We start from the raw sequence: 18,727 nt of genomic DNA, 5'->3' as shown, positions 1-18,727 counted from the left end.
ACAGGAACAAATATATTATTATGTGGGATATTCAAATACCAGATGAATGAAGACTCGACTAGAAGAAAAGAAGAAAACCAAAGATTTGTAGAATAATAAAAGTGTCTATTCCCAGTGATTGTTTACTTCGGTACACATCGAAAAAACAACGTGATATAACAGGAAATCCACTGGGAGACTAGCACAATGTGGAATAAATGAAAAGAAACACTCGTGGTTTTTATTTGGCGATGAAGAGTTACAAAGAAAAACATCCTAGTGTTCCTGTTCATGCTACCTGTAAAAGTGTAGAGATGAATATGATTCTGCCTGCACACATTGCTATATTAGCATAAATGAGTTAGTTGCTCAAACAACATTTTGTTGCTTTTGCACATGACACTACATGTCTCTGTTTTTATAAAGACACACTGCTTGATTTTTCTTCACATGAGAACGGTCTGTTTTTCACATCTCTAGACTCACACTGCGACCTCAAGTCTGCACAAAGTGTTCAAGGTTAAAATAACAATGTATTCTGTTGATGCAGGTTGATCGGCCCACGCTCTAGACACAACACGAACACAGCTTCTCATTTCTGAAACTCGGGTGCTTTTAATATTGCACTGCATGCATGAGACTGGCACTTGGAAAAAACCTTTCAATCGACAAAGAGCTGTGCTGATCTGGGATGTGATTCACTTCACCTGACTTTGGAGGTATGCGGTCCCCGATTTAACCTAGAGATCCTCTATTATTATAATACCTAGCAAGGGGAGGGTAGTACACAAGGCGCTATAGACCTGGTTCCACTATCAATATAATATGATTTCTCCCTTTGAATTTCATGGAATTGTAACAATGCTGATTGTATTGATTGTATGCATCTTTTTACTTATGTTACCAAAGATACTGCATCTTAGAGCACGTGGCTGAAATAAACATTTTACACTATACCGTGTCTCTGATTGCTCACGTTGTGGACATTTATGAGAATAAAAACAAAAGAGTGTTCTTGATTCCCACTATTTCTGAGAGGTCCCAAAGTCGCTTGTTCTGGGTTGTCTAATCATTGGTAGCTTCGCTGTAGTACAGAGAATGAATGAGACACTGTTGCTAGTCCGATAGGGGTTCTGGGCATTGAGGTGGATTTTAGGTACACCACAATACACTGAGGTCCTGGTTTCCTGCGCATAGTTCTGTGCATGAGCAGAATCCCCTCAACAAAAACAGCTCTAGAAGCAATGCTTGGACTAAGAAGGGTATTTTCAGCTAACTTTGGGGATTAGTGAAAAAACCTATAAAGTCAAATGACTTGGACTGAGTCCCTGCAAGAAGAACTAATTTAACCCCTTTGCTGCGGCGGGTTCAAATGGGTTTGGGCGTAGAGCTGCGGTGCTCATGCTGGAGCTCCTGGACCCAGGCAAGCAAGGGGAGGCTCCCCGGGCACAACAGAACCCCGTCCCGGGCTGTGGCAGTGCGGCAGGTCGGGGGACGGGGGCACCCGACCCGGGGCCCGGCCGGGCTCCTGGCACCAGCCGGGAGCCCAGAGGCGCAGGGAACTCCCCAGGCCCTCCCGGACCCCATCCAGGGCTTCCTGCCACACGGCAGGCCCAGGAACGGACCCGGGGCTGGGGCAATATCCTGGCCCGTCCAGCTGCCGGCTGAGGACCGCTAGGCCATGAGGGATCCCTGAGTACCTTGTCCCTAGTAATCCGGAGGAAGGCTACCCCTCTTTCTGGGAATAAGTGCGCACCGCGAGGCTCAGGGGACACTAGGCGCGAACGGGCCCGACCTCCTGGAGCCCTCGCTGGGATCCAGGAGGCGAATGGCACCTCATCGGGACTTCCAGGGAAGTCCAGCCATCTGGTCGCCCCATAGGAAAGCATTGCGGGTGACCAGATGGCCGAGGGGATCCGGGCGACCAGGTGGCCGACGGGATCCGTGCGACCAGATGGCCGGGCACGAAAGGGAAGCTGCCTGGACCATCCGGACCCCGTCCCGGGCACCCTACCGCGCGGCAGGACCCAGGACGGAGCCCCGGTGTGGAGGCCACCCTCCCTGGGGCACTCAGGGGCCCCGGACGGGGCTCATGAAACCCAGCCGAGCAAGAGGAGGCTCCCCGGGCACCACGGAACCCCGTCCCGGGCCTTTGGCAGTGCGGCAGGCCAGGGGGACAGGGCCCTGGGCCCGAGCACCCAACCCGGGGCCCGGCGGGGCCCCTTGACCCTGCCGGGGCTCCCAGGCCCAGAGGCGCAGGGGAAGCCTACCTCGGGCCCCCGTGGTCACCATGGTAGGCACAGAAAGTACCATCGAAAGTTGAAAGGGCAGACATCCAAATGTATCGTCTCCGTCACGGGGACGTGCGATCGGCCCGAGGTTATCTAGAGTCACCAAAGCGGCCGGGCGAGCCCGGATTGGTCTTGGTCTGATAAATGCACGCATCCCGGGTGGTCAGCGCTCGTCGGCATGTATTAGCTCTAGAATTACCACAGTTATCCAAGTAACAGATGGAGCGATCAAAGGAACCATAACTGATTTAATGAGCCATTCGCAGTTTCACTGTACCGGCCGTGTGTACTTACACGTGCATAGCTTAATCTTTGAGACAAGCATATGCTACTGGCAGGATCAACCATGTAGCCGCACCTGACGACGGGGTGGGGAGCCACGTGCCCATCTCCCCGACCGGCAACCTTCGCGTAAGCCTCCGTCTCTCGGGAGCCTGATGGGGGGAAGGAGCCCACTCGCCTGGGTGGGAGGGCTCGCCGGAGGGGTGCGGAGAGGTGTGGTCACATGGGCACCGGCAGGCCCAGCCGTCTCCCCCGGGAGGGAGAGTCGGGCCGAGGCGCAGCCTGAGCGAGACGCAGGGGTGCCGGAGCCTGGCAGCGGTGGCACCCCTCGGAACGGTCATTCCGAGCTGCTGTGGAAACGTGCTGAGACAGAGAGGGGCGGCGGTGTGTCGCGCGGGGCCTAACGGACCTGCTGGGCAGCGGCATCCGAGGGCCTGGCGCCACCCAACCCCTCGTGCTCGGGTCGGACCACTGGGGGGCACGAGCTGCCGGGCAGCTCAGCCTTCGCTCTGCTGGGTTGAAAGGTGCCTCCCGCCAGGCGGCAGTCCCTCGAGTCGGACGGTCCATGCGGGGTGGAAGCTCTATGCTTGAAACAACAGCCGAGGCTGGCCAAGCAGTCCATCCCTAAACGGACCGAGAGTGCCCAATCGATCGGAGAGTACGGCCGGGGCATTCCATGACAGGCCGCTCTGCGCCCGGGGATGGGGGGTGCTGGCTAGGCATCCCCCGCCTGCCCGCTCACCCGGGGAAAACAGGCTCAGAGAAAAAGGCCCATCCGGTAGGGGCCTGAGAGGCAGGTGTGTTCCCGGGCCCCTGGGGGCCCCGGCGGGCAGGCCCCGGGTGCTGCCTTCCCCCGTCTCGGCATGGCCGGGCCTCACGGAGCTCTGCCTGAGCAAACTCAGAGAAAAAGGACCATCGGCAAGGGGCTGAGCGGCAGGTGCGTTCCCGGGCCCCTGGGGGCCCCAGCGGGCGGGCCTGGGTCCTGCCTTCCCCTGATTCAGAATCGCCGGAGCTCACGGAGGTCTGACTGACCCTCTCCCTAGTAATCCGGAGGAAAATTACCCCCCTTTCTTGTAATCCGTGCACACGAGGTGACAGAGGGGACCCAAGGCGCGAATGTACCCGACCTCCCGGAGCCCTCGCTGGGATCCGGGAGGCAAATGGCACCTCATCGGGGCTTCCAAGGAAATTCAGCCATCTGGTCGCCCCATTGGAAAGCATTGCGGGCGACCAGATGGCCGAGGGTATCCGGGCGACCAGATGGCCGAGGGGATCCGGGCGACCAGATGGCCGAGGGGATCCCGGCGACCAGATGGCCGAGGGGATCTGGGAGACCAGATGGCCGGGCACAAAAGGGACGCCGTCTGGTCACCATGTGCCCCAACGAAGGGGTGAGTGGGCGCCCGGGGCATGGCAGACCGGAGGCCCTGGGCCCCAGCCGGCCCCCACCCATGGAGGCTGCCAGGGGGGGGCAGCAGGCCTCCGACCTGGGGCCCGGGGCCCGCGGACACCTTGGCAAGCCGGGGAGGCCTGCACGCGACCGAAGGACCCCTGTCCTGGGCCCTTGGTGGGGCGGCAGCCCGGGGGACAGGGCCCAGGGCCGGAGCACCCGACCCGGGGCCCCTGGACTCATCCGGGGCTCCCAGGCCCGGAGGTGCAGGGGAAGCCTCCCCAGGCCTGCCGGACCCCGTCCCGGGCACCCTGCCCCGCGGCAGGACCCAGGGCGGAGCCCGGGGTGGGGAGGCCGCCTTCCCTGGGGCCCTCAGGGGCCCCGTATGGGGCTCCAAAACACAGCCAAGCACAGAGGAGGCTGCCCAGGCACCACGCAACCCCATCCCGGGCCTTTGGCAGTCCGGGGCCCAGGGGCGGGGCACCCGACCCGGGGCCCCGGCCGGGCCCCTATACCCAGCCGGGGCTCCCAGGCCCGGAGGCGCAGGAGAAGCCTCCCCGGGCCCGCCGGACCCCGTCCCAGGCACCCTGCCCCACGGCAGGACCCAGGACGGAGCCCGGGGTGGGGAGGACATCGGAACCCCTTCCTGGGCCCTTGGCAGTGCGGCAGGCTGGGAGACAAGGCCCAGGGCCGGAGCACCCGATCTGGGGACCGGACCGGCCCCTGGACCCAGCCGGGGCTCCCGAGCGCGGAGGCGCATGGGAAGCTTCCCCGGGACCTCCGGACCCCGTACCGGGCACCTTACCACGTAGCAGGATCAAGGACAGAGCCAGGGGTGGGGATGCCGCCCTCCCCGGGCCCTCAGGCTTTCCAGGTAAGCCCGGCAATCTGGTCGCCCCATTGGAAAGCATTGCGCGCTACTATTGCAACACATTATCTACTGGACTTGCTCTAGATGGCGCTCCAACATAAGGAATATACCAACACCTTCCCGACTGGAATCGTGTCGGCATGGAGCCGTCATTAGCACTGAAGGGGTTAGTATATCAACACTTTCCCTCCTGTTGCGCAGGTTGGAGCTTGAAAGATAAATTGTATTATGCCTTTCGTTAGTGTGTCCTCAAGATCAAGTTGATCTAATGACTTGCAATCCCAAGGCATCGTGTTGTAAAGGAATGCGATGTCACAGCATGCATTTGTGCATTCGAATAGGTAGCAGCCTACAACCCCTTTGCTGCGGCGGGTTCGAATGGGTTTGGGCGTAGAGCTGCGGTGCTCATGCTGGAGCTCCTGGACCCAGACAAGCAAGGGGAGGCTCCCCGGGCACAACGGAACCCCGTCCCGGGCTTTGGCAGTGCGGCAGGTCGGGGGACGGGGGCTCCCGACCTGGGGCCTGGCCAGGCCCCTGGCCCCAGCCGGGAGCCCGGAGTTGCAGGGGACGCCCCCCCAGGCCCTCCCGGACCCCATCCAGGGCTTCCTGCCACGCGGCAGGCCCAGGAATGGACCTGGGGCTGGGGCAACATCCTGGCCCGTCCAGCTGCCGGCTGAGTACCGCTAGGCCGTGAGGGATCCCAGAGTACCTTGTCCCTAGAAAGGAAGGCTACCCCTCTTTCTGGGAATAAGTGTGCACCGCAAGGCTCAGGGGACCCTAGGCGCAAACGGGCCCGACCTCCTGGAGTCTTCGCTGGGATCCGGGAGGCAAATGGCACCTCATCAGGACTTCCAGGGAAATCCGGCCATCTGGTCGCCCCATAGGAAAGCATTGCAGGCGAACAGATGGCCGAGGGGATCCGGGCGACCAGATGGCCGACGGGATCCGGGCGACCAGATGGCCGGGCACGAAAGGGAAGCTGCCTGTAACCTCCGGACCTCGTCCCGGACACCCTGCCACGCGGCAGGACCCAGGACGGAGCCCCGGTGGGGAGGCCACCCTCCCTGTGGCCCTCAAGGGCCCCGGACGGGGTTCCTGAAACCCTGCCGAGCAAGGGGAGGCTCCCCGGGCACCACGGAACCCCGTCCCGGGCCTTTGGCAGTGCGGCAGGCCGGGGCGACAGGGCCCTGGGCCAGAGCACCCGCACCGGGGCCCGGCGGGGCCCCTGGACCCTGCCGGGGCTCCCAGGCCCAAAGGCGCAGGGAAAGCCTACCCCGGGCCCTCCGGACCCTGTCCCAGGCACCCTGCCACGCGGCAGGACCCAGGACAGAGCCCCGGGTGGGGAGGCCACCCTCAGGGGCCCCGGACGGAGCTCCTGTACCCAGCCAAGCACAGGGAGGCTTCCCGGGCACCACGGAACACCGTCCCGGGCCTTTGGCAGTGCGGCAGGCTGGGGGACAGGGCCCTGGGCCGGAGCACCCCACCCGAGGCCTGGCGGGGCCCCTGGACCCCAGCCGGGGGCCCCGGGTCCAGAGGCGCAGGGGTAGCTTTCCCCAGGCCCTCCGGACCCCATCCCGGGCACCCTGCCACGCGGCAGGACCCAGGACGGAGCCCCGGCCGGAGCTCCTGAACCCAGCCAGGCTCCCAGGACACAACGGAACCCCCCTGCCGTCTCAGGCAGTGCGGCAGGCCAGGGGGGACGGGGACCCCAGGCCCGGGCCCTCTCAGACCCCATCTAGGGCATCCTGACACGCACCAGGCTCAGGGACGGAACCGGGGCTGGGGCGGCATCCTGGCATGTCCAGCTGCCAGCTGAGGACCGCTAGGCCGTGAGGGATCCCAGAGTACCTTGTCCCTAGTAATCCGGAGGAAGGCTACCCCTCTTTCTGGGAATAAGTGCGCACCGCGAGGCTCAGGGGACCCTAGGCGCGAACGTGCCCGACTTCCTGGAGCCCTGGCTGGGATGCGGGGGCGAATGGCACCTCATCAGGACTTCCAGGGAAGTCCGGCCATCTGGTCGCCCCATAGGAAAGCATTGCGGGTGACCCAGCCAGGCTCCCCGGGCACAACGGAACCCCTGCCGTCCCGGGCAGTGCGACAGGCCGGGGGGGACGGGGACCCCAGGCCTGGGCCCTCGCGGACCCCATCCAGCGCATCCTGCCACGCGGCAGGCCCAGGGACGGACCCGGAGCTGGGGGGGCATCGTGGCCCATCCAGCTGCCGGCTGAGGACCGCTAGGCTGAGAGGGGTTCCAGAGTACCTTTCCCTAGTAATCCCTTTGGAAGGCTACCCCTCTTTCTGGGAACAAGTGCGCACCGCGAGGCTCAGGGGACCCTGGGCGCGAAAGTACCTGACCTCCTGGAGCCCTCGCTGGGATCTGAGAGGCGAATGGCACCTCATAGGGACTACCAGGGAAGCCCGGCCATCTAGTCGCCCCACAGGAAAGCGTTGCGGGCGACCAGATGGCCGGGACCGAAAGGACTCCCTGCTTCCCACCCCGAGCCTTCGCGGTAGGGCTTCTGCCTGCCCACGCCGGGCAGGGCTCGGGGACCCCGGCTGGGCCTGAGGCATAGTGAGGACCACTGGAGCTCTCAGGCCCGGACGCCCGGGGGTCGAATGCCCGGGATGCATTGAGCCCGTCCTGGGCACTTTTCCATGCCGTCGGCCTGAAGCCCCCCCGACACCCAGGGGAGGACCACCGTGAAAACCATGGAGCCCGACCCGGGCACTGTGCCATGCGGTCAGCCTGGATTGAGCCCCAGACGCCCGGGGGACGAATACCCGGGATGCATGGAGCCCGTCCCGGGCACTCTGCCATGCCGTCGGCCTGGATGGAGCCCCGGACGCCCGGGGGACGACTGCCCAAGAGCCATAGAGCCCGTCCTGGGCAATTTGCCATGCCGTTGGCCTGGAGGAAGGAAGACCCGGGTGGCCTAGGGAGGTGTTACCCAGGCATAGCCCATCTGGTCCCAAGGCGTGAAAGTACCCGACCTCCTGGAGCCCTCGCTGAGATCCGGGAGGCAAATGGCACCTCATCGGGACTTCCAGGGAAGTTCGGCCATCTGGTCGCCCCATAGGAAACCGTTGCGGGCGACCAGATGGCCGAGGCGAGAGGGGCGCCCAGATGGCTGGGACCGAAATGACGCCAATCTGCCTGCCCCGGGCCTGCAGGGCTCAGGAGCTGCAGGGCTCTGGGGCTGCAGGGCTCCGGGGGCTGCAGAGCTACTGGGCTCTGGGGCTACAGGGCTCCTGGGCTTCAGGCCTCCCGGGTCCTGATGGACCCTCCGTCCCGGGCACCTCGGACCCCCGGCCGGCTTGCAGGACGGAGGGGTATTCCCGCACCACCGGGCCCTGCCGGACGGGGCTCAAGCCCCGGGCCCGGTCCCGGCCCCAGTCCCGGCTTTCCAAACCCTAGGCCGGGCCGGGGAGAGCCTCCCCTGGGCCCCCGGTGGAACCTCCATCCCGGGCACCATGTACCCTCAGGTCGAGGTGGTGGGATAGCACTAATCATCAAGGATACATTTCCCTGCCACACATTTGACTTATACCACCTTAAGGACGCTGAAAGCTTGGGTTTCTCAATTAAAATCACTGCCTCGTTTTCCCTCTCGGTTGGGCTTCTCTATCGTCCTCCGGGCAACCCTTCCTCATTTCTCAACTCCTTAGATGAGGCCCTCGGTGCACTCATGCTACAATACCCTAATTTCACGCTCCTCGGCGATATGAACTTACATATGGAATCATCTACTGATCCCCACACTATCTCCTTCCTACAGTCCTTGAACATCTTTGGACTCTCCCAACATATCAACACGGCCACTCACAGTGCTGGACATACCATTGATTGAAAAAACAACAAGTGATGGACTGAATGTGGATCAATGTCACACACTCCCCCAGTCAAAAGATCTGGGCCCAAATCCATCGTTTTTTTGCACTCCACACCACCCTGGGTTAGACAATGGCGATATGCAAATCAGCTCTGACCCTGTTGCCCCATGGGAACAGTCCAGTCCGAACTACAAAAGCCATGTCCTTCCCAGAACGGAATCAAGCATCCGAGGACCGGACCGGTTTCGAGGTAACACCTCTCTTCAGCCCGGCTAGCTTGACTCCAAGTGGTGTGGAGTGCCTGGGACCCACGTCTGGGCATCCCCAGCGCACTTAGGGCGGCAATTGCAAAAACAACAAGTGATGGACTGAATGTGGATCAATGTCACACACTCCCCCAGTCAAAAGATCTGGGCCCAAATCCATCGTTTTTTTGCACTCCACACCACCCTGGGTTAGACAATGGCGATATGCAAATCAGCTCTGACCCTGTTGCCCCATGGGAACAGTCCAGTCCGAACTACAAAAGCCATGTCCTTCCCAGAACGGAATCAAGCATCCGAGGACCGGACCGGTTTCGAGGTAACACCTCTCTTCAGCCCGGCTAGCTTGACTCCAAGTGGTGTGGAGTGCCTGGGACCCACGTCTGGGCATCCCCAGCGCACTTAGGGCGGCAATTGCAAAAACAACAAGTGATGGACTGAATGTGGATCAATGTCACACACTCCCCCAGTCAAAAGATCTGGGCCCAAATCCATCGTTTTTTTGCACTCCACACCACCCTGGGTTAGACAATGGCGATATGCAAATCAGCTCTGACCCTGTTGCCCCATGGGAACAGTCCAGTACGAACTACAAAAGCCATGTCCTTCCCAGAACGGAATCAAGCATCCGAGGACCGGACCGGTTTCGAGGTAACACCTCTCTTCAGCCCGGCTAGCTTGACTCCAAGTGGTGTGGAGTGCCTGGGACCCACGTCTGGGCATCCCCAGCGCACTTAGGGCGGCAATTGCAAAAACAACAAGTGATGGACTGAATGTGGATCAATGTCACACACTCCCCCAGTCAAAAGATCTGGGCCCAAATCCATCGTTTTTTTGCACTCCACACCACCCTGGGTTAGACAATGGCGATATGCATATCAGCTCTGACCCTGTTGCCCCATGGGAACAGTCCAGTCCGAACTACAAAAGCCATGTCCTTCCCAGAACGGAATCAAGCATCCGAGGACCGGACCGGTTTCGAGGTAACACCTCTCTTTAGCCCGGCTAGCTTGACTCCAAGTGGTGTGGAGTGCCTGGGACCCACGTCTGGGCATCCCCAGCGCACTTAGGGCGGCAATTGCAAAAACAACAAGTGATGGACTGAATGTGGATCAATGTCACACACTCCCCCAGTCAAAAGATCTGGGCCCAAATCCATCGTTTTTTTGCACTCCACACCACCCTGGGTTAGACAATGGCGATATGCAAATCAGCTCTGACCCTGTTGCCCCATGGGAACAGTCCAGTCCGAACTACAAAAGCCATGTCCTTCCCAGAACGGAATCAAGCATCCGAGGACCGGACCGGTGTCGAGGTAACACATCTCTTCAGCCCGGCTAGCTTGACTCCAAGTGGTGTGGAGTGCCTGGGACCCACGTCTGGGCATCCCCAGCGCACTTAGGGCGGCAATTGCAAAAACAACAAGTGATGGACTGAATGTGGATCAATGTCACACACTCCCCCAGTCAAAAGATCTGGGCCCAAATCCATCGTTTTTTTGCACTCCACACCACCCTGGGTTAGACAATGGCGATATGCAAATCAGCTCTGACCCTGTTGCCCCATGGGAACAGTCCAGTCCGAAATACAAAAGCCATGTCCTTCCCAGAACGGAATCAAGCATCCGAGGACCGGACCGGTTTCGAGGTAACACCTCTCTTCAGCCCGGCTAGCTTGACTCCAAGTGGTGTGGAGTGCCTGGGACCCACGTCTGGGCATCCCCAGCGCACTTAGGGCGGCAATTGCAAAAACAACAAGTGATGGACTGAATGTGGATCAATGTCACACACTCCCCCAGTCAAAAGATCTGGGCCCAAATCCATCGTTTTTTTGCACTCCACACCACCCTGGGTTAGACAATGGCGATATGCAAATCAGCTCTGACCCTGTTGCCCCATGGGAACAGTCCAGTCCGAACTACAAAAGCCATGTCCTTCCCAGAACGGAATCAAGCATCCGAGGACCGGACCGGTTTCGAGGTAACACCTCTCTTCAGCCCGGCTAGCTTGACTCCAAGTGGTGTGGAGTGCCTGGGACCCACGTCTGGGCATCCCCAGCGCACTTAGGGCGGCAATTGCAAAAACAACAAGTGATGGACTGAATGTGGATCAATGTCACACACTCCCCCAGTCAAAAGATCTGGCCCCAAATCCATCGTTTTTTTGCACTCCACACCACCATGGGTTAGACAATGGCGATATGCAAATCAGCTCTGACCCTGTTGCCCCATGGGAATAGTCCAGTCCGAACTACAAAAGCCATGTCCTTCCCAGAACGGAATCAAGCATCCGAGGACCGGACCGGTTTCGAGGTAACACCTCTCTTCAGCCCGGCAAGCTTGACTCCAAGTGGTGTGGAGTGCCTGGGACCCACGTCTGGGCATCCCCAGCGCACTTAGGGCGGCAATTGCAAAAACAACAAGTGATGGACTGAATGTGGATCAATGTCACACACTCCCCCAGTCAAAAGATCTGGGCCCAAATCCATCGTTTTTTTGCACTCCACACCACCCTGGGTTAGACAATGGCGATATGCAAATCAGCTCTGACCCTGTTGCCCCATGGGAACAGTCCAGTCCGAACTACAAAAGCCATGTCCTTCCCAGAACGGAATCAAGCATCCGAGGACCGGACCGGTTTCGAGGTAACACCTCTCTTCAGCCCGGCTAGCTTGACTCCAAGTGGTGTGGAGTGCCTGGGACCCACGTCTGGGCATCCCCAGCGCACTTAGGGCGGCAATTGCAAAAACAACAAGTGATGGACTGAATGTGGATCAATGTCACACACTCCCCCAGTCAAAAGATCTGGGCCCAAATCCATCGTTTTTTTGCACTCCACACCACCCTGGGTTAGACAATGGCGATATGCAAATCAGCTCTGACCCTGTTGCCCCATGGGAACAGTCCAGTCCGAACTACAAAAGCCATGTCCTTCCCAGAACGGAATCAAGCATCCGAGGACCGGACCGGTTTCGAGGTAACACCTCTCTTCAGCCCGGCTAGCTTGACTCCAAGTGGTGTGGAGTGCCTGGGACCCACGTCTGGGCATCCCCAGCGCACTTAGGGCGGCAATTGCAAAAACAACAAGTGATGGACTGAATGTGGATCAATGTCACACACTCCCCCAGTCAAAAGATCTGGGCCCAAATCCATCGTTTTTTTGCACTCCACACCACCCTGGGTTAGACAATGGCGATATGCAAATCAGCTCTGACCCTGTTGCCCCATGGGAACAGTCCAGTCCGAACTACAAAAGCCATGTCCTTCCCAGAACGGAATCAAGCATCCGAGGACCGGACCGGTTTCGAGGTAACACCTCTCTTCAGCCCGGCTAGCTTGACTCCAAGTGGTGTGGAGTGCCTGGGACCCACGTCTGGGCATCCCCAGCGCACTTAGGGCGGCAATTGCAAAAACAACAAGTGATGGACTGAATGTGGATCAATGTCACACACTCCCCCAGTCAAAAGATCTGGGCCCAAATCCATCGTTTTTTTGCACTCCACACCACCCTGGGTTAGACAATGGCGATATGCAAATCAGCTCTGACCCTGTTGCCCCATGGGAACAGTCCAGTCCGAACTACAAAAGCCATGTCCTTCCCAGAACGGAATCAAGCATCCGAGGACCGGACCGGTTTCGAGGTAACACCTCTCTTCAGCCCGGCTAGCTTGACTCCAAGTGGTGTGGAGTGCCTGGGACCCACGTCTGGGCATCCCCAGCGCACTTAGGGCGGCAATTGCAAAAACAACAAGTGATGGACTGAATGTGGATCAATGTCACACACTCCCCCAGTCAAAAGATCTGGGCCCAAATCCATCGTTTTTTTGCACTCCACACCACCCTGGGTTAGACAATGGCGATATGCAAATCAGCTCTGACCCTGTTGCCCCATGGGAACAGTCCAGTCCGAACTACAAAAGCCATGTCCTTCCCAGAACGGAATCAAGCATCCGAGGACCGGACCGGTTTCGAGGTAACACCTCTCTTCAGCCCGGCTAGCTTGACTCCAAGTGGTGTGGAGTGCCTGGGACCCATTGATGGCATCTGTTCTAATCTTCCTACCCTTTCCACTTCCCCTCCATTGCCCCAAATTTGGACCGACCACTTCTTCATCCCCTTTGATATCACGACACCTATTCCTACCCCATCTAGTCCTAGACATACACAAGCCACCTTCACAGTCAACTGGAAGAAAGTGGCTGAACGAATAAAGCTTGAGTCAAAACCACTGCCTTCACCCCCCATGTTAACTGGAGATGTCGAAGTTGACTCCTGCAACTTCCACATCTGGATGCACCAAATAGTCGCGGCTAACTCTGAACCTAAAAACAATCAAGGAAAGGGCCCTAAGAAGAAAAAACCTAATGCCCCATGGTTCACCCAGACCCTTGCCGACAGCCACCTCCTTTGTCGGAGACTAGAAAGACATTGGAGACAAGCATATGACACGACCTCCAAAACACGCTATGTCCAACAGAGGAAAGCATACCTCTCTGACATTAAAGCAGCAAAAAAAGAATACTTTACCAATCTCATAATGGAAGCGCACCAAAATCAAAAAACCATCTTCACCATAGTCAAGTCCTTCACTCATCCGAAAGCTCTCACCACCGATGTACCTCCCTCAGAGAGTCTTTGCAACCAAATATCTGACTACTTCATTGACAAAATTATCAACATTCAGAAAGACTTTCCCCCACCCTCGACAACCACCGCAGAGGTAACAGTTAATTACCCTCCTCTCTCCAGCTTCAAACCAGTATCCTTACAACAGACAAGTAAGGCTATCCGGGCCTGTAAATCAGGAGCACCCACTGATTCCTGTCCCCCAATCATTCTTCACCATCTGATTGACACAGTCAACCCTTACATTAATGGAATCATTAATGAATCCCTTGAATCCGGAATTGTACCTGCCGAATGGAAGAAGGCCACTGTCAAACCCCTGTTGAAAAAACAGAACAAATCATCTACAGATTTGACTAACATGCGTCCCATCTCCTTACTTCCTATTCTGGGCAAAGTCACGGAGCACCTTGTGCATGAGGAGCTTAAAACCTTCACAGAAGCCCATAACATCTTGCACCCTCAGCAATCGGGTTTCCGCTCCGGTCACTCCACCGAAACAGCTTTGATCGAACTTGCTGATTCCATCAAATTCCTACAGGATGAGGGCAAGCAAGCTGTCCTCATCCTGTTGGATCTCACAGCAGCATTCGACACTATCTCGCATGTCATCCTAATCAATCGAATGCGAGAGATTGGCGTAACAGACTCAGCCCTGGCCTGGATTTCATCATTTCTATCAAATAGGTCTCAGACTGTGACACTAGGACCACACCTATCCTGCGAAAAGCCAATTACATCTGGAGTGCCCCAGGGGTCCATATTAAGCCCTTTATTCTTCAATATCTACATGGCACCCCTCTTAGCTGTGATAGAATCACATGGGATCCTGGTCACGTCCTACGCCGACGACACTCAATTGGTCGTCACCATTGACAAACAGCGTACTGACGCAGATCTCCGGTTTAAAAACTGCCTCTCTGATGTCTTTGAGTGGCTAAATACCAATCATCTTAGATGCAATGGCGCAAAGACAGAGATCATCCCAATAGGTAAGAATCTTTCTTTTTGCCCGAAAGATTGGTGGCCCACAGGATCCGAGGCCCCTCCTAGTGCAGTTACATCAGCTAGAAACCCGGGCGTACAATTCGATTCTTCCCTTACTTTTGATGACCATGTAAAGATCACTGCCGGTCGATGCTTCGGATTAATAAAATCTCTGAGGAAATTTTTTGATTTCCTCCCAATCGCAGCCAGAAAGTCAGTCGCGGTAGCTCTTTTACTTTCCCGACTTGACTACTGCAACGGCCTTATGGCCGGAGTGAAAAAATCTACTCTCAGAAAGTTGCAGAGCTTACAACATGCTGCAGCCCGACTGGTTTTACAACTCCCCAGAAGGTCATCTGCGTCTGCAGCCCTGAATTCACTTCACTGGATGCCACTGCATAAAAGAATTCTTTTTAAACTGCTTCTCACAGTCCATAAAACCATGCAAAACACAGGACCCCGTTACTTTGTAAACCGTTTTAAGCGCTATAACCCTTCGCGCTGCCTGAGATCCTCTGGGACTAACCTGGTTCAAATTCCCAGATTTAAATATAAGACCAGAGGCGGGAAATCCTTCAATGTTCTGGCGGCCAAAGCCTGGAACACCCTACCGGCCTACCTTAGAGCCACAGACAATGAGAACGATTTCAGAAAACTCCTCAAGACATGGGTCTACAAATTACCAGACTCCTCTGTCCTGGCTGCCATTTAGTTTTCTCTTCCATTCATTCCACTTTTCCAGCTATTCCTCCGCAGCTCGCCCAGCGCCATGATGCTCCCCTGGGAGCGAACGCTTGCGCTTTACAAATGCCCATAAATATCAAATATCAAATACCCCCGGCCGGCTTGCAGGACGGAGGTGTATTCCCGCACTACCGGGCCCTGCCGGACGGGGCTCAAGCCCCGGGCCCGGTCCCGGCCCCAGTCCTGGCTTTTCGAACCCTAGGCCAGGCCGGGGAGAGCCTCCCCTGGGCCCCGGTGGACCCTCCGTCCCGGGCGTCATGGACCCCCGGCCGACTTGCAGGACGGAGGGGTATTCCCGCAACACCGGGCCCTGCCGGGCCCGGTCCCGGCCTCAGTATCGGCTTTCCGAACCCTAGGCCAGGCCGGGGAGAGCCTCCCCTGGGCCCCCGGTGGACCCTCCGTCCCGGGCGCCCCAGACCCCCGACCGGATTGCAGGACGGAGGGGTATTCCCACACCACCGGGCCCTGCCGGACGGGGCTCAAGCCCCGGGCCCGGTCCCGGCCCCAGTCCCGGCTTTCCGAAGACTAGTCCCGTCTTTCAGAACCCCAATCCGGGTTTTCCGAACCCTAGTCCCCCACGGCCCAGACTCTCTGATGGCTTGCAGGACGGGGGGCTCACGCACCCCGGGGTGGCTGGATGGAGCTCAAGCCCCGGGCCCGGTCCCTCCTTCTGAACCCTAGCCAGGCCTGGGAGAGCCCCCCTGGGAGCCCCGTCCCCAGCGCACGGACCCTAGGCCGGACCCACGGAGGGTGAAGCCCAGGCCACATCCACTCCCCGACGGCCTTCCCGGGGAGCCCATTTTCCTCAACTATTAAGCCCCCACGTAGTGGGGGCTTACAGAACTTTGGGGAAGGACAAAAGTTGGAGTTAGCCTGGCCGCCAGCCCGCAGGGCCATCTGGTCACCCGGCCCGCAGGGCCATCTGGTCGCCCAGCCCGCAGGGCCATCTGGTCGCCCGGCCCGCAGGGCCATCTGGTCGCGCAGCCAGGCGACCAGATGCCCTGGGGCATCCCAGCGCCCGGACGGCCCGGGAGGGGGCCGTACCCAGTCGCCCTCCCAGTTCCAGCCAGCGTGGGTGGTCGGGGCGCTCCGAGGCAGCCGTTTGGCATGCTCCTTCCCCGGGGCTGCCACTGCTCGCCTCCCTGCTTCGGCTTGCCTGGGAGCAGCAGCGGAGAAGGGGAGCGGCCCGGCCGGCCCGAGCCATCTGGTCACCCTGCCGGCCTGCAAGAGGAATGTAGCCCCCATCCCAGCTCCCCGGTGGGACAGGGACGGGAGGGGAAGGCCCCCGTGCCAGAGGGCACGTGGTGGAGGCAGCCTCCCACGGGCCCGCGCCACCCCCTCCGCGTCCCTCCCGCCGGCCCGGCGGCAGAGGGACCCACCCCTGGGTGTGGTGGAGGAGGGTGTGCGCGGGCGCCCACGCGCCCAGAGAGAGACAAAAGCTTGGCTCAGAGGATGACTTTCAATAGATCGCAGCGAGGTAGCTGCTCTGCTACTTACAAGACCCTGACCCAAAATAAGGTCATCTACGAATTATTTAGCACCAGGTGCCCCATGAACATGCGGTGCACTAAGGGCAATGGAGGCGGCCCCCTTCCGTCCGCGCTCCGGTCCCCAAGCGAGCGGCTCTACGCATCGGCCCTCCGAGAGAGGCCGGCTATCCCAGGCAAACCGAGGCTCCACGGCACTGCGGTATCGTTACGGTTTAGGGGGGATTCTGACTTAGAGGCGTTCAGACACAATCCCACAGATGGTAGCTTCGCCCCATTGGCTCCTCAGCCAAGCACATACACCAAATGTCTGAACCTGCGGTTCCTCTCGTACTGAGCAGGATTACTATTGCAACAACACATCATCAGTTGGGTAAAACTAACCTGTCTCACGACGGTCTAAACCCAGCTCACGTTCCCTATTAGTGGTTGAACAATCCAACGCTTGGTGAATTCTGCTTCACAATGATAGGAAGAGCCGACATCAAAGGATTAAAAAGCGACGTCGCTATGAACGCTTGGCCACCACAAGCCAGTTATCCCTGTGGTAACTTTTCTGACACCTCCTGCTTGAAACCCAAAAAGTCAGAAGGATCGTGAGGCCCCGCTTTCACGGTCTGTATTCATACTGAAAATCGAGATCAAGCGAGCTTTTGCCCTTCTGCTCCGCAGGAGGTTTCTGTCCACCCTGAACTCGCCTTAGGACACCTGCGTTATTGTTTGACAGGTGTACCGTGTAGGAGAGTGGGGTCTGCAATCCTATGGTCACCCCAGATTTTTGCTTTTTGCTTCACTCGTTTACGACTTTCCCCGGCTGTGGGCCTGCTAATCAGACCCACAGCCTAGCTGTTCTCTCTCTAAATTGAAATTCATGTACCTTAGGTGCATTTACCAATTGGTACTGGGCCACCTTATCAGTCCCTGTACAATTGTACCTTAAGTACCCAGGGCATAGGTGTACCCAGGGCCTACCAGGGGCTGAAGCTTGTATTATGCCACCCCTGGCTGGCCATCTAAACAGACACAACTGGCTGCATGACAGCTGGGGCAAGGTGGTGTAATCACCCTTTGCTGTAGATATAGTATACCTATATCTAACCTTAAAATGGACACATATACTCCTATCAGTCACTCCTATGGCAGGGCTTATCAATCCTGAAGGCAGAGTGCTTGGAGTTATGTGAGATGGTGCTCTGGCATGAGCTGAGCCCGCCTGCAGCTTGCGGAACCAAGTCCTAATAGCTGTTCCATGATAACGCTATACCATATACTCTTAAGTGCATTATCATCCTCGCAGTTGAATGCTAACTTTGGTATAGCATTATCAAAACATGTCGAGTAAGGTGTCATACGAATTGGAATACTACCCCCTCTAGTCTCTCTGGCGACGGGGGTAGCATTCCACCCTTCTAGAGGGACACGACATGTATGTAACTGTGAACCCCGGTTAAAGTTAACTCGAGCCTTGGCATCACAAAATGGATGCTGCCACCACAGACACAAGTCTGACCTCCTGCTGCTGCGAGTCCTTCCAGCGAGGGAGGCTTGGACAAAGGGTTTCCTGCCTTGGGAGGTGCTAGCATTACCCCAGACAGGATTTTGTGTATTGGGTAGGACAGGCCTGAAAGGAATGAGGCATGCCTGGGGCACACAAGGTGTCCTGTGCATACACCGGTTCAAACCAGTTTCTGGGGCATCCCTGCCCCAGCTCTGGCACGAAACCGGACAAAGGATAGGGGGTGTAACCACCCCCCTTCCTGGTCCCACCCATGGGAGGTACCTAGTCAGTAGTGTAGTCCCCTTTAGGAGAATAAAGGTAGGAGCTGGTCCCATTCCAAATTAGATTAATCCTGAACTGAAACTCTACAAGAAGAAACTCTGGACTTCGACTTTCTACATAGAAGACTGAAGAAATCTCCCTTGTGGGCAAGGAGTGTCCACCCTGCAACTGCAGGCACCATCAAGCGTCCAGCGGCTT

The 18,727-nt window shown here is 58.0% G+C and overlaps 1 protein-coding gene and 1 pseudogene across 1 annotated transcript in view; one reads left to right on the top strand and one right to left on the bottom strand.

Annotated features, from left to right (window-relative positions):
• The window catches only part of LOC144807228 (uncharacterized), a 170,475-nt gene that overhangs the window by 52,446 nt on the left and 99,302 nt on the right, over positions 1–18,727 (top strand). The window lies entirely within an intron of this gene.
• LOC144807230 (28S ribosomal RNA) lies at positions 16,697–17,545 on the bottom strand (annotated as a pseudogene).

This window comes from Lissotriton helveticus, unplaced genomic scaffold (genome assembly GCF_964261635.1).
Source record: "Lissotriton helveticus unplaced genomic scaffold, aLisHel1.1 SCAFFOLD_586, whole genome shotgun sequence".
In the NCBI taxonomy this organism is placed as follows: Eukaryota; Metazoa; Chordata; class Amphibia; order Caudata; family Salamandridae; genus Lissotriton; species Lissotriton helveticus.
The sequence above is the reverse complement of the archived record's forward strand: the minus strand, read 5'-3'. Positions and strand labels throughout refer to the sequence as shown.